Here is a 16,340-nt window from a genome sequence, read left to right as displayed (position 1 = left end):
CCATTATTGCCAATGAGCTGGCATATGATGATGGTGCACTCCGTACAAACTTCCGCCACATGGGTCGTGTACACTTGACTTCATCTGGATCTGTGGATGTTTGTTTGAGGTCTGGATCCTCATAAATCACTTCCCGTACGGCTAATTCCCTCAGGTACTGGATTCCCTTCTCCATAGTGGTCCACTTGCCTGGTAGACATAAAATATCTTCCTTGAAGGGATACCTTTCCCTCACAGCTGAGAGGAGACGCCTCCAGAGGCTGGTGGGTCGTGCTCCATCTGCAATTGCTTTGTCAATGCCGGCGTCTCGAGCAAGGGATCCCAGCCGCTTGGCTTCCCTGCCGTCTAATTCCACACAATTGGCTCCAGAGTCCCAGCATCGGAGCAGCCAGGTGACAAGCTGCTCACCTATACAGCGACCAAAATCTTTTCGCACATCTCGTAGCTCGCGCTCGTTTAGGCTTCGGGTAGTTACTGTTGCTCTTTCGGCATCCTCATCTTCCTCCTCCTGAATCCTTGACGGCCCAGCGTCGTCATCATCTTCGTCATCTCTATACTTAGTTTTGGCAGAAGCCTTACCTGGATTGGCAGAAGACTCTCTGCGTTCTAAACGACTTGAATTTCTATACCATATTTTCACCTTCTCTACAGGGGCAGCTTGCACTGCTACTGCTCGTTTCTCTGACTTTGTTACAGGGTCTGCCACAGGGGTTGGAATGCCCTCTGCAGGGTCAACTTGCACTGCTACAGCTCGTTTCTCTGACACGGCCACAGGAGCTGGAGCGGCTACAGGAGCTGGAGTTGGAGCTGGAGCAGTTGCAGGAGCTGGGACTGGAGCAGCAGTAGGAGCTGGAGCTGGAGCGGCTTCAGGAGCTGGAGCTGGAGCGGCTTCAGGAGCTGGGACTGGAGCAGTTGCAGGAACTGGGACTGGAGTAGCGGCCGGAGCTGGAACTGGAGCGACTGCAGGAACTGGGACTGGAGCAGCTGCAGGAGCTGGAGTTGGAGCTGGAGCAGTTGCAGGAGCTGGGACTGGAGCAGCAGTAGGAGCTGGAGCTGGAGCGGCTTCAGGAGCTGGAGCTGGAGCGGCTTCAGGAGCTGGGACTGGAGCAGTTGCAGGAACTGGGACTGGAGTAGCGGCCGGAGCTGGAACTGGAGCGACTGCAGGAACTGGGACTGGAGCAGTTGCAGGAGCTGGAGCTGGAGCGGCTGCAGGAGCTGGGACTGGAGCGGCTGCAGGAGCTGGGACTGGAGCGGCTGCAGGAGCTGGGACTGGAGCGGCTGCAGGAGCTGGGACTGGAGCGGCTGCAGGAGCTGGGACTGGAGCGGCTGCAGAATCCACCGTAGGGGTCACAGTGGCCGTTGGATCTGTCACAGGGTTTGGAGTGGCCGCAGGGTCTGTCACTAAGTTGACAGCAGTATCAATGGCAGCTCGATAGGCATGAGCCAGGCCCCAGCACGTTACAATGATTTGTGTTACTTTGGAACTGCCAGAATCATTACACCTTTTTTTCAAGCATTCTGCCAGTTTTTGAGGATTTTGCCATTGTTCAGGGGTGAATTTCCAACACACTGGGGGTGCCAACTGCTCTAGATGCCTGCCCATATCCACCCATACTCCCTGCCACCCACAACTATACTGCCTCCGGGCAGATCTCCGGATGAGCTTCATAAGTAGTTGTTTAACTTTAAGCAGAATCTGAAGTGCATTCATGAGGCAGAACAACAAGACTATGGTATTCTGAGTATTCCAGAAATATTCAATATCTTGGAGAGCTATTGTGACAAGCTCAGGGGATAAGAGGGTGGTGAAGGAGGAAGGCAGAGTGACCCAGGAGGATACAGGGGTGGTGAAGGAGAAAGGGAGAGTAAGCAAGTAAGGAAAAATATCCTCCCCTTTCCCCTCCACAGATTGACTCTCTAATGGAGAAAAACAATAGGTATAATTGCTAATAGTTCCCAAGATGCTGTTTCCAAAGTACAGAGTCCACGATGTTACTGAGTATAAATACCAAGTTAGAGTCATGACCAGATATCTTATCGTCTCATAAGCCATTGCTATAACACTTAGTACCATAATGGTCTGAAACCAGGGCCCGGAGAGGAGAAACAACACTACAGAGAGCAAATACGGAAAATAATGTACTATAATACTCAATTTGGAAAACAGGCGCAGCAGAGTTGTGATTAAAGCAATCAGCATCATGACAAGTGACTATTAAGCAGGTCTAATCCTTACACCAATTTTAGTTTAACACACTCTGATCAGATCTGCCGTTATCTCAACCTTTCGGGCCCCACGTTGGGCGCCAAAAAGACTGTCGTGGTTTAACCCGACCGGCAGCTAAACACCACGCAGCCGTTCGCTCACCCTCCCCCCTCCCTCTCTGGGACGGGGGAGAGAAATGGAAAGTGAAGCCCGTGAGTTGAGATAAAGACAGTTTAATAAGACAGGAAAAAAAAAATAACAAAATAATAATAACAATAATAATAATGATGATACAATGGTGATAATACGAAAGTAATAATAGTATGTACAAACAAGTGATGCACAATGCAATTGCTCACCACCCGCTGACCGATGCCCAGCCTAACCCCGAGCAGTCCGGCCCCCTCCCCCCGGCTAGCCACCCCTATATATTGTTTAGCATGACGTCAGATGGTATGGAATACCCCTTTGGCTAGTTTGGGTCACCTGTCCTGGGTCTGTCCCCTCCCAGCTCTTACTGCACCCCCCAGCCTGCCCGTTGGCAGGACAGAGCAAAGGCTGAGATGTCCTTGGCTTAGTATAAGCACTGCTCTGCAACAATTAAAGCATCGGGGTGTTATCAGCACTCTTCTCATTCTAAGCCAAAACACAGCGTTCCACCAGCTACTAGGAAGAAAATTAATTCTGTGCTAACTGAAACCAGGACAGCCTCTGATGTGTCTCTTCATACATTTATACCTGAAGATGTAATAATACCCCTGCTGCTGGTAAAGATTTTTTTCTAATAAGTAGCTCTTCAGTAAATTAGGATCTTCTGAGAGAGACATAAATTTTGCAGTAACATAATGATTTTGATGAACTTGTCAGAAAAAAAAAGGGGGGGAGGGGTGTTTGATTAATAGCTGGTTGAAGAAAGAAGTCTTCTCACAGAGATCTGTATTTGTTTTGTAACACAGATGCTTGTTCCATCCTTTATCTGCATCCTTTAGAGAAAGAGCTGGAACCTGCATTTCTTAAAAAATGTAAACTGACAAGTATAAATTAAGATCAGGATTTCCATGAACTACTGTTCCATTTCTCTGGAAGATTTCAGAGAGGACAAAATGTTGGTCCATGTTTGAGAAAAGCATGCTGGAGAGAAAATGAATTTCGCTAACAGTGACAACTTATACAGGAAGGATTGGCTTTATTAAAGATAAAACAGAATAAAGCTTCTGGCATGTCAAAGTAGGAAACCTTTGAATAGAATCATCAAAATAAAAACTGTTTGAAAGTCAGCAAGTACTCCATTCTCTAGAGGTACATTAATTTAAAGATTCAATATTATTCACAGCAACAAAAGATAGAGCAGAAAATACATTTCTTGTAGGAAACAGCAAACAAAAGTCACATCAAAATGAACATAAGAAAAAAATCAAAAGTTTATAAGCTCCTGTACAAACATTGGAATATAGAAATAAAGTGAATGAATTGAAAAGCCTGAGTTTAGTTAAGGTTATTGCTACTGTGGGTATGTATGGAAGTTGGTGGGGAAAAAAAAAAAAAAAAAAAAAAAAAAAAAAAAAGGTGTGTGTGGGGGTTAATCTGTGAAATCAGGTTAAAACTGGGAAATCAAAAATTTAGAGATTCTGACGTAAGCCACGCCATAGAGGAGTGATTCCAAAAGATGAAGATGGAGGAAGCCTTGGCTGCAGTGACCACATCCTGGCTAAGTTTGTGATTTCAAGGGACACAGGCCTGGCTAAGACCAGTGCAGACCCATGTATGTAATGCTTTTCAAATTTAAGCTTAAAAAATCACATGAGAAACTGTCTCACTGTCAGTAGCTGCTGTTAATGATCTTTCTTTCCTTTCAACACTGAGAATGCCTGCAGAAGCCTACCAAGATAAAACATATAGAATCATAGAATCATAGAATCATAGAATATCCTGAGTTGGAAGGGACCCTTAAGGATCATCAAGTCCAACTCTTGACACCTCACAGGTCTACCCAAAAGTTCAGACCATGTGACTAAGTGCACAGTCCAATCTCTTCTTAAATTCAGACAGGCTCGGTGCAGTGACCACTTCCCTGGGGAGCCTGTTCCAGTGTGCAACCACCCTCTCTGTGAAGAACCCCCTCCTGATGTCAAGCCTAAATTTCCCCTGCCTCAGCTTAACCCCATTCCCGTGGGTCCTGTCACTGGTGTTAATGGAGAAAAGGTCTCCTGCCTCTCGACACCCCCTTACGAGGAAGTTGTAGACTGTGATGAGGTCTCCCCTCAGCCTCCTCTTCTCCAGGCTGAACAGGCCCAGTGACCTCAGCTGTTCTTCGTACGTCTTCCCCTCCAGGCCTTTCACCATCTTCGTAGCCCTCCTCTGGACACTTTCCAACAGTTTCATGTCCTTTTTATACTGTGGTGCCCAGAACTGCACACAGTACTCGAGGTGAGGCCGCACCAGCGCAGAGTAGAGCGGGACAATCACCTCCCTTGACCTACTAGCGATGCCGTGCTTGATGCACCCCAGGACACGGTTGGCCCTCCTGGCTGCCAGGGCACACTGCTGGCTCATATTCAACTTGCTGTCTACCACGACCCCCAGATCCCTCTCTTCTAGGCTGCTCTCCAGCGTCTCATCACCCAGTCTGTACGTGCAGCCAGGGTTTCCCCGTCCCAGGTGCAGGACCCGGCACTTGCTCTTATTGAACTTCATGCGGTTGGTGATCGCCCAGCTCTCCAACCTATCCAGATCCCTCTGCAAGGCCTTTCCACCCTCATTCGAGTCCACAACTCCTCCAAGTTTGGTGTCATCAGCAAACTTGCTCAAAATACCTTCTATTCCTACATCCAGATCGTTTATAAAAATATTGAAAAGTACCGGCCCTAAAATGGAGCCTTGAGGGACCCCATTGGTGACCGCCCACCAGCCTGACGCAGCCCCATTTACCATAACCCTTTGGGCCCTGCCCGTTAGCCAATTGCTCACCCATCGTATGATGTTTTTATTTAGCTGTATGGTGGACATTTTGTCCAGTAGGATCCTATGGGAAACCTTGTCAAAAGCCTTGCTGAAGTCCAAAAAAATCACATCAGCTGGTTTCCCTTGGTCCACCATACGGGTGATCTTATCATAAAAGGAAATCAGGTTAGTTAGGCAGGACCTACCCTTCACAAACCCATGCTGGCTGGGACCAATGACTGCTTTGTCCCCCAGGTGCGCCTCAATAAGTTCGAGAACCATCTTCTCCATGATTTTACCAGGCACTGACGTGAGACTGACAGGCCTGTAATTGCTAGGGTCTTCTTTCTGACCCTTCTTGAAAATCGGCACAACATTTGCCAGCTTCCAGTCTACCGGGACCTCTCCAAATTCCCAGGATCGTTGAAAAATAATTGAGAAAGGTTCCGCGATGACATCCGCCAGCTCTTTCAGCACCCGGGGATGAATCCCATCCGGACCCATGGACTTGTAGGGATCCAGGTGGAGTAGCAAATCCCGCACACGTTCGGTTGGAGTTTGTCATCCCCCCCGTCCCGGACCTCCAGCTCAGGGCACCCTGGGTCCTGAAGCCCATCATCGGCATTGAAGACAGAGGCAAAGAAGGCGTTAAGCGTCTCTGCTTTGCCTATGTCATTGTCTGTGAGGAGACCTTCCCTATCAAGGAGCGGCCCTATGTATTCTTTAGTTCTCCTTTTTCCGTTCACATATCTAAAAAAACCCTTTTTATTTTCTCTCACAGACACAGCCAGCTTCAACTCTAGGTGTGCTTTGGCCACTCGAACTTTCTCCCTACAAACACGAACAGCATCCCTGTATTCTTTCCATGACACCTGGCCCTCCTTCCAGTAGCGAAACACTCTCTGTTTCCGCCTAATCTCCATTAGAATGTTCCTGGTCAGCCACGCCGGCCTCCTGCCCCGCCTGCCTGACTTGCGATATTTAGGAATTGCCTGATCTTGTGCTTCTAGGAGGCATCGCTTAAAGAATGACCAGCACTGGTGGACATCGAGGCCTTCAAGAGCAGTTTCCCAGGGGACCTTGCTGACTAGTTCCCTGAGCAGCCTGAAGTCCGCTTTCCCCATATCTAGGGATGAGGTTTTGGTGGCACTTTTCCTTCTGTCACTGTAAATTTTGAACTCAACCACTTCATGGTCGCTATGACCAAGGCGGCCACCAATCACCACATCTCCCACCAGACCCTCTCTGTTTTCTAGCAACAGGTCTAGGAAGGCACCTTTCCTAGTTGGCTCCGTTAGCACCTGCACCAAGAAGTTATCATCTAGGTGCTTCATGAACCTCCTGGACTTGCTCGTGTCAGCCATGTGGCACTCCCAGTTAACGTCCGGCAAGTTGAAGTCCCCCATAAGGACAAGGGGAGTTAATCTCGAGGCCTCTCTTAGTTCTGTAAAGAATAATTTATCGGCGCTATCGTCCTGGCCAGGCGGTCTGTAATAGACTCCCACAACGACATCCCCTTTATTCGTTCGTCCCTTGATCCTTACCCAGAGGCTCTCAACTTTGCCATTGCCGACCTGAAGTTCCACACAGTCCAGCCCCTGCCTCACGTACATCGCCACCCCACCACCTCGCCTACCCTGCCTGTCCCTCCTGAAGAGCCTGTAACCATCTATTGCAACACCCCAGTCACAGGACTCATCCCACCAGGTTTCGCTTATGCCGATGATGTCGTAGTTGCGGGACTGGGCCAGGACTTCTAGCTCATCCATTTTATTCCTCATACTGTGTGCGTTCGTGTAGAAGCACTTCAGGTGCATCTCCTTACACTCAGCACCTTGTGGATCTGACCAAAGGACCTCACTGGCACACAGCCCCTCTGATTCTAGCGTACCATCCCTTAGGTCTTCACCGGCGTGCCTGGTTTTAGCCCCTTCCCCCTTCGACTCTAGTTTAAAGCCCTATCTATCAGCCCTGCCAACTCCTGACCAAAGATCCTTACCCCTCTCCGAGAGAGGTGCATCCCATCCGGTGCCATCAGGCCCGGTGTAGCATAGACCTTCCCGTGATCAAAGAACCCAAAATTCTGCCGGTCACACCAGTCTCGAAGCCACGAGTTTATGTGAACAGCACACCTTTCAGCTTCGATCCCCCCTATCGGAAGGACAGAGGCAAACACAACCTGCGCCCCTGATCCTCTAAGTAGTCGCCCCAAATCCCTAAAGTCTCTTTTGATTGCCTTCGGACTTCTCGTTGCTACTTCATTGCTACCAGCCTGAAAGACCAGTAGCGGGTAGTAGTCAGTGGGCCGTACCAGGCGCTTGACTTTCTTGGCAAAGTCTCTCACCCGAGCCCCAGGGAGGCAACAGACTTCTCTGCGGGTTGGGTCCGGTCGGCATATCGGTCCCTCTGCCCCTTTCAGAAGGGAGCCCCCCATAACAATAGCCCTTCTTTCTTTTTTGAAGGATGATGTGGCAATGCGACGTGTAGGTCGCCTTGTCTTAGGCGCCCCCTCCAACTGGGACGGGTTTTTATCTACTTTGTCATTTAGATTGTCTTGTTCTAGTCCTTCATATCGATTATTTAAGGGTAGATGAGAAGGTGAGGTGGGCAGAGAGAGGGCTCGCCTACCACCCCGAATAGGCACCTGCCTCCATTCCCCCCCTTGAATTCCCTCTAGGTCTCCTCCCACTGCCTGGCAGGAGGAGGGAACCTCCGTCTTCTGCATAACAGGAGACGCCTGTGCTGTGGCAGGCTCGTGAGCCTGCCTCAGAGAGGGTAGAGTGCACCTCCACCAGTCAATTTCCCTCTCTGATTTCCTGATGCTCCTGAGCCTGTTCACCTCCTCCCGGAGCTCCGCTACCTGGCTGAGCAGTTCTTCAACCTGGGCACACCTCCCACAGGCATACCCACCACTGCTGTCGGAGACCGACAGAAGGCTGGGGCACACTCTGCAGCCCAGGACCTGGACGGCTGCGTGTTTCCCCGAGCCCTCCGTCTGAGTAGCCACACTGGTGACTGTGGCTGGAGATGCTGCACGAGATGCGGAGGCCACGGTTTTCTGCCTGGTTGATACCATGGTCAGGTTCTACGCAAGCAGGTTACAAGCACCGAAGGGAGAGGCAGCTGCAACAGAGCGACGATGGGCCCCCCACTCGCCCTGCCCGCGCGAACTGCTGCACAAACTGCCGCGCCACGCCCTTCGACGTGCCACGCCCTGTTTGCCCGTCCTGTTCGCCACGCTCCTGGTCGCTCGCACTCCCTAGGGGCAGCTTTTAAACAGCCTGGGAGGGGGCGTTGCTGGCTCCGCCCGCGCCTCGTCAGCCTCCCTCGCGAGGACAGCCGGGTCCCGGCGGCTCCCCCGAGTGGCCTCGATGCCGGACAAAAGGCCCTGCCCGCCTCGGTCCCCTGCTCCTCTGCAGAACACGTCTGCCCCGGAGCCGATCGCCTCAGCAAAAGAAGCTTTAGCACTGAAAAGCTCATTGTCCTGATTTTGTCTACGATAGAGTTAATTTTCTTCCTAGTAGCTGTTATAGTGCTGTGTTTTGGTTTTAGGACAAGAATAATGCTGCTAACACACCGATGTATTAGTTGTTGCAGATCGGTGTTTACACTAAGTCAAGGACTTTTTTGCTTCTTATGCTGCCCTGCCAGTGAGGAGGCTGGGAATGCACAAGAGACTGAAAGGGACCAGGACAGCTGACCCAAAATGGCCAAATGGATATTCCATACCATACCATACCATATCATCATGCTGAACAAGAAGAATGGGTGGCTGGCTTGGGGTGAGGGCTGCCTCTGCTCAGGGTCAGCCTGGGCATGTCAGCTGGTGGTGACCAACTGTATTGTGCATCACTTGTTTTGCATATTTCTTATCATAATTATTATCATTATTTTCCCCTCCTGCTGGGTTAAACCACAACACTAATGCTGGTAACGATATGGGAAAAAGAAAGGAAGAGTCTTTGGACTATCACCAAAACATATGTTAAAATTATTAAGAATTTATTTTGATAGCAGTTTAGTTTTATCATATAAACCATTGGATATGTAAAAAAATCCTGCCTCCAGATTACTGTATATATTTGTAATTCGGTAGGAGAGAATTAATAAATACATTCCAGAACATATTTATCTTTTTTTTTTTTTTTTTTTTTTTTTTTTCCCCAATAATTCTTTTATCTGTTTAACGTTTTATCAGTTTGTCCCTCAGAATTTGCTTCAACCTATTTGTGTGATATTCATCCATCTGTGTCAATTTTGATATTTGTCAATAAATTTACGTAATAATGTATAGTATTTTTACTTGCTCAGGTTCTAAACAATGTTAGAGGGAAATTCTTGGCAAAATATCACATTATAGATGTGAAGAATGGGTCAGAAAGAAAAGAACACTGGTATATTACAAGATCTTCATGTTTAGGTAAGAAAAAATGAACATGATGGAACAATACAGACAGTTGTCAGGGTTTAAGGACAGCAACTTCTGTTCTTTCATGATGGGCTGGTGGTAACTGTGAGGAACAGATGTGAAAGTGAAAGAAAGAAAGACTGCTAGAAAAGGAGATAACAGGAGTTTTTGGTCAACTTGGCTTTCTCTGTTCTCAAGATGGAACAGAAGGGTATTCCACTGAGTAAGTATGGCACAGAGGAGAATAAAGTTGTCAGGAAAAAAAAAAAAAAAAAAAAGACCAGCCAATGCAGAACTGTGAATGCAAAGACAGTTGAAGAGAATAAGGCAGACATAGCAAGCAAAAAGTAAAAAAAGGTTTTTCTTCCGTCTTGCTCATTACAGCTAATAATGGAATCTCATTTTCAAGGAAGAATGTCTTCAGACATTTGGAACAGACAAATTGTTCAGGTACTTTAGATGTGTGAAAGCAGGAAAACTGCAATGGCAAGGAGTCTTTTATAGAGCAAGTTTTTTATCAGACTTTATGTATAGCCAGAAGGTTGGAGACAAAGCAAGGTTAAAATAAAGTATAAAGGAAAGAGAAACTTACAGAAGATACTAATATTAAAGAGACATTTCAACAAGTTTGGAGAGGATAATAATCACCAAATAGATGATGATAATTTCTGATTTATGGTTACTACAAAAGTCATATTCTAATGACTTATATGTCATAATAACTCTAATGTCATGTCTATCTGTCATATTCAATCTAGGGAAAAGACAAATATTTTTCTTATGACAAAATAATTACCCCTGATTTGCTAGGCAAACAGATCCCTGTCTGTGGCTTCTTTGGAATCTAAAGGCAAGTTCAAGGTCTGGAACTGGGTGCTTTGATTTTGATCAATGTTGGCTAAATCGTTAAAGCTTTGATGATTTGAATCTGTAGTATTACAGTCTGAAAATGACTTAATAATCTCTTAAATGATCTTAAATGAAAGATGATAGCTAGAATATTGTTTTATTTAATTTAAACATAAATCACTGCTATAATTTAGAAATGTCAGTGCTTTTGTTACTTTCTTTTAAAATTCAGTTATTTCTCTTTCTAAAATGAAGATATAGTGAAATGTCTACATACTTTTAAAAGTGGGTCAGTCTCCCAGTTTCATCTAATGAAATGTGAGATCTATAAGATAGAAGAGAGTTCACCTCTACTGCTAGTGAACAATGACAATTGGGATAGAGTTCCCTCTCATCTCATCCCCCCATCAAAAGGAAGAAAAAAAATAAACCTTAAATAGTTATTATACTTTGTATCCTTTAAGCAGATTCTGGACATAAACTAAATGAGCAAATGCTTCAGTGAGTTTGCTGCTCTAAAAAAATGAGGAAAGTTCCCTGGACTGCTTTTCTTTGGGGTGTTTAAATATAATATGACATAACTTTAGAAAATCAAACATAGTGTATAAATTAGTCAACATGGATGAGAATCAAAAACTCTTGTGAATACCCAAACCCCTTCACATATGTAGAAACAGATGATTAGAGTGTTATGCCTGTCCTATCTTTCAGTGGGAAGTGGTTTAATATACAATGGAACAGTCTCTTGAGTAAATCTCTTTTTTATTCCAGGTTTCACTGTTCCCCTGCTCTTACAGGGTGGTGCCTCAATAACTCTAAACTCTGGTTAGTTAAGAATGGTGAGAAACTGCTTACTCTTTAATTCTTTTATCTATGTTGCTACATTAACATTTCCCCACTATAGGACATTAAAATAGTCTTCTGTAATCATCACTGTTATTCATGACTTTTTATTAACTAAAAATTAAACTTTTCAAATAGTTTGTTCAACAGTTTATAAGTGTAATGTGCATAGTGAATATAAAAAAAAAATAGTCTGTAACACAAATAACAAGTGAATAGCCATGCTTTTCCTTAAATGTAATTTTATAGTTTCTCACTTAGAATGGACTTTTTTGAGATATGACTGGCTTAAGATAGGCTGAAAGACAGGTATGAAAAATAGCACATTGTAAAGCATATCATTAAAAATTACTTTTTACAGCAGTTTGTTCATAATAAGCTACTAAATGCCAATTTGCTATGTTGCATTTCAAAAGACAAAAATAACCTTTTATAAGCAAATTGTGATGAGAAAGAAGAAAAATCTAACAGTTTATTCATTAAAAAAAATTATAAGTTCAGTATTTATGCATAAAACTAATTTAGTTCAATTAAATACCAGATAAAACCAGGCTGTCAAAAAAAAATATCTCTTTGGCTAGAACAAGATTATTAGATTCAACACTTACCATTTGACAGTCCCATTTTAGAATATCTGGAGTATAAAGTCAACAAACAATCAAAAATTATTTTTGGTGCAATATTTAAGATAATGTCTTTGACTGCTCCCGAGATTCCAGTGATTTCCAAGAATGCTGTCTGCAGGTTAAATTTTTCTGCTTTTCCCCTACTTATGTACTTATTTATAAACATTATGTATGGGGGGCAATGTCCCAATAAACAAATATTACTGTCCTTCCCCTGTCAATAAAGATAAAAAGAAAATTAAAATAAATACATAAATAAATAATCAAATTATCACAAAAGTATAAATATAGTATTTCCGTCTATAAGCCTATTATTTGCAGATGGTCAGGTATAGCAAATTAAGAAAATTAAGATGGTATCTCATACTAGAAAAAGCTTGAGTAATAGCAATGTTAGTTTCAAGGGTAAAAACAATTAAATGTTTAGAATAGCTGTGCCTGGTAAAGCTTTTGTCTAATGAAATTTGAATCATGCAAGTAAAATTATATAGTGTTACAGCTGCTGTAATAATGTTTTACAGTGCTGAGTTTTATGGGGAAAATCATTAAACGTTATTTGCTTCTCAACTAGCATGCTTGTAAACAGCAAACAGTATCATTCAGAAAAAAAAAAAAAAAAGTAAATATTAGAGTAGGACTTAACTCATTGCTTCAACATTAAGACTAGTTTAGCTTAATGTACTATAAAGTTAAAATGTTCAATACTGTAAAGCTTGAACGTGAATGCTGTCTGTTCTTAATTGGCCCAGGTGAAGTGAATATCTGAAAAAAAAAAGTCCCAGATTATTTGCTGAAATGAATAATGGTTGTAACTCTTAAATTTCGTCAAGTAAAAACTTCACTATTTGGGAAAAACAAAAAGAGGAACAAGACATTTTTATAATTTTATTTTATTTGGGGATGTTTAATAATGTTTTTATTCATTCAATAATTAATAGAAAAAGTCAGTAGCTTCTTAATCTTTTTGGCAAACAGTTGACCTTTTTCATGCAAATGTAAGAACACAATTTAACTTTATGGGATCAACTAGTCCCAGGAAACCACTTGAGCAGAATGGTAAACAAGGGATTTTGAACAAATTTGGAGAACAGGGTAGAGTTCCTTCCACTAACAGATGGCTTTACAGCAGGTAACAGAAGAAGATAATGAGTAATCAAGTGCAATGAATAAGCTGCCTTGGACGGTTCGTATTTTCTATTCTACTTCCCACTTCATGTCCCTATCTCCCTGTCTGCAACGATTCAACCACTGACCTATATATTGATGAAGCCTTCATCCTAAAGATAAATTAAAAAAAAAAAAAAAAAAAAAAAAGTGAGATTGCAGTTGCATTAAGTAATCTGATAATTGTGAAGGAGAGGATTTGCAATCTGTAATGAGATCCTCAACACAATATTTGAGAAAAAAAAAAAAAAAAGTTTTTATTGAGTTTACATTGACATCCTTGAACTACAAAAACAAACAAACAAACAAACAAACAAAACAAAACAAAACAAAATACAAAAACTACAAAGAAAAATGAAACAGATTGGTGATATGATAACCAGCTGCTAAAAATAAGTAGGAGGTCTTCTATCTAGCTAGAAATTTCACATTTTTCTTAGAGGTATAACTGATTGGAAAGACAAAACACAAAATTAGAGGGAACATTCAGTGAATGTCTATTTGGCATGAAGATGCAGGTACTAAGGTACTACTATTCAAGCTAGAATTGCATTATAGAAGCAATTCTCACCAACAATTCTGTATTACAAGTAATGAAAATTACATACACATATTTTAAACAGAAACTACATTTGTTCTACATTCATGTAATAGAAATCATATTAGCAAGATTGGTCAGAAGTACAAAATCATTTTCCAGAACTTTACATGGGACATCTATTGTAACTAAGATATGGAATCACATGAAATTGCATAGTCAAAAAATAAAAATAATAAAAATAATTATAATAAAAAAAATCCAATATGAACTCAGAAAGCAACTGGAAAGAAGTAAAAGATATTTTTCGGTATTTTCAGATGTCCTTACAGTTTCAAAAAGAAAAAACAGATGGCAGAAAATACAAGAGTGAACCAACATGTGTGGTGTGTGTTGAAAGGTACTGTGTTTTCACAAGAAAAACAGCTGAGTAAGCAGACCAGCCTATTCTCGTAGAGACAACTCTTGGTTAGAAGAAGCAAGGGCATCCTAGAGAATGTTAAATAATAACCCTATATAAAGGCGAGCTCACAAAATTGTGAAGAAAGGCAGTCTTTCATTTACTTTAATATCAAGGCTAAAAGTTCTTAAAATTATGCAGAAATTCTCACGAAATGTAGGAATAGATCTATTGTATACTGGTCAAATCAAAACAGAGAACAGGATAAACTACGCTTTAAAAGCACCTGTTTATTATGACTTGAGATTTCTATTTACAGATGTACTATTGTGTACTCTGTACACCTACAATAGGTATTATAAGTGGACCAGATTTCACGAATTGTGATATTTCAAAACTTAGAAAACCTCTGTGAGGAAAACAGAGAGAAAAAAATTATATGAGAATGTGAATGAAAATTGATGATGTTTGGGAGGTTATATCTCCACAACCCAGGATGAATTACAGATAAACTAGTGTAAGAATGCTTCATTCTTGAAGAATACCTGGCTTGAGCAAATGTCAAATCTCTTCATGCAAAGGGGAAGTATTTCTTGTGAAGTACTAAATTCAGATTCCAGACCCGTTTTCTTGTCCCATTTATATTAGCATTCCTGTTTTCTGTGACCTTGGTTAAGCCTGCCTATTTCTTCTCGATGGTTAGTTAAGAATGGTGGGAAACTGCTTGTTCAATCCACTAAACAACACAAATGGCAAAATAAGGCAACAAATAGCTATTAAAAAGTATTATATAAGCAAAGCAAAGAGAAAATAGAAAAATAACTCAAAAAAAATAATTTGAAAATGTAGAAAATTGACAAGGGGAAGCTGGAGCTAGCAGAAAAGAAATTTCTGACTCTTGATGTACATGTAAATCAATAAAATAGTGGGTTTCTTTGTTTAAAGTAGAATAGAGTAGTTCAGTTGCAAGGGACCTACAAAGATCATGCAGTCTAACTGCCTGACCATTTCAGGGCTAACTAAAAGCATATTCCTGAGGGCATTATCCAAATGCTTCGTAAACACTGATAGGCTTGGGGCATCAACATCTCACAAGAAAGCCTGTTCCAGTGTTTGACTACCCTCACAGTAAAGAAATTTTTCCTAATGTCCAGTTTGAACCTCCCCTGGAGTAGCTTTGTGCCATTCTCTTGCATTCTAACACTGGTTACCAGGGAGAAGAGATCAGCACCTCTCTCTTTATTTCCCTTCCTCATTGGCAAACTTGCTAAGAATGCATTCAACTCCTGAATCCAGATCTCTAATAAAAATGCTGAACAGGACTAGCCCTACAACTGAGCCATGAGGAACACTGCCATTAACTGGTCATCATCAAGACATAGCCCCATTCACAATGACCTTTTGAGCTCTGCCATTGAGCCAGTTCATTATCCAGCATACAGTGACCTGTTCAACTCACTGCTGGACAATTTGTCCAGAAGGATACTCTGAAGGAAAGTATCAAAAGCCTTACTAAAATCCAAAGAGATTATGTCCACTGCCTTCCTTCCCTCCACCAAGCAGGTGGCCTTATCATAAGAGGAGATCAAATTACCACAGCAGGACTTTCCCTTCATTAACTCATTTCAACTCTCCATATTAATAACTTTGTTCTTTAAATGCTGTTCAATATCACCCAGAACAATTTTCTCCACAACTTTACCAGGGACTGAAGTTAGACTAACAGGTCTCTAGTTGCCTGTGTCTTCTCTCATGCCCTTTTTATGGATGGGTATAGCATTGACCGGCTTCCAGTCAGCAGGAACCTCCTCAGACTCCCAAGACCTTTGGTAAACTGTTGAGAGGGTATATATAACTGCTATAACATCTACTAACTCCTTCACTATGCTGGTGAATCCTGTCAGGCCCCATGGACTTACATTAATGCATCAGTTCATCTGATACAACTGTTCCCTTACAGTTTCAGTGACCACAGATGGAAAGTGACTGCTTTGTCAGTCATGGTCCTCCAGCTCTGAGGACCAGGCATCCCAAAATATGTCACTGCTATTAAAAGACTGAGAGAAAAAAAAATAAATAAATAAAATAATAAAAAAAAAAGAGCATTAAAAGCTTCTGTCTTTGCTCAACCTTACTTGTTAGATGACCATCTTCATCAAATATCACTCCAATGTTTTCCTTAGACTCCTCTTGTTGTTGGCATGTTTCAAAAAGCCTTTTTTGTTTTCTGACACCATACTATCTAGTCTTAACTCAAGCTGAGCTTCTGAGCTTTGGCTTTTCTTGTTTTATCTCTGCATATGCGAATTGTAGCTCTGTGCTCTCCCTGTCAAGCCAGACCTTGCTGATTTTCTTCCCTAGTTCTA

Source organism: Aythya ferina (genome assembly GCF_964211825.1).
Source record: "Aythya ferina genome assembly, chromosome: 3".
Taxonomy (NCBI): domain Eukaryota; kingdom Metazoa; phylum Chordata; class Aves; order Anseriformes; family Anatidae; genus Aythya; species Aythya ferina.
The sequence above is the reverse complement of the archived record's forward strand: the minus strand, read 5'-3'. Positions refer to the sequence as shown.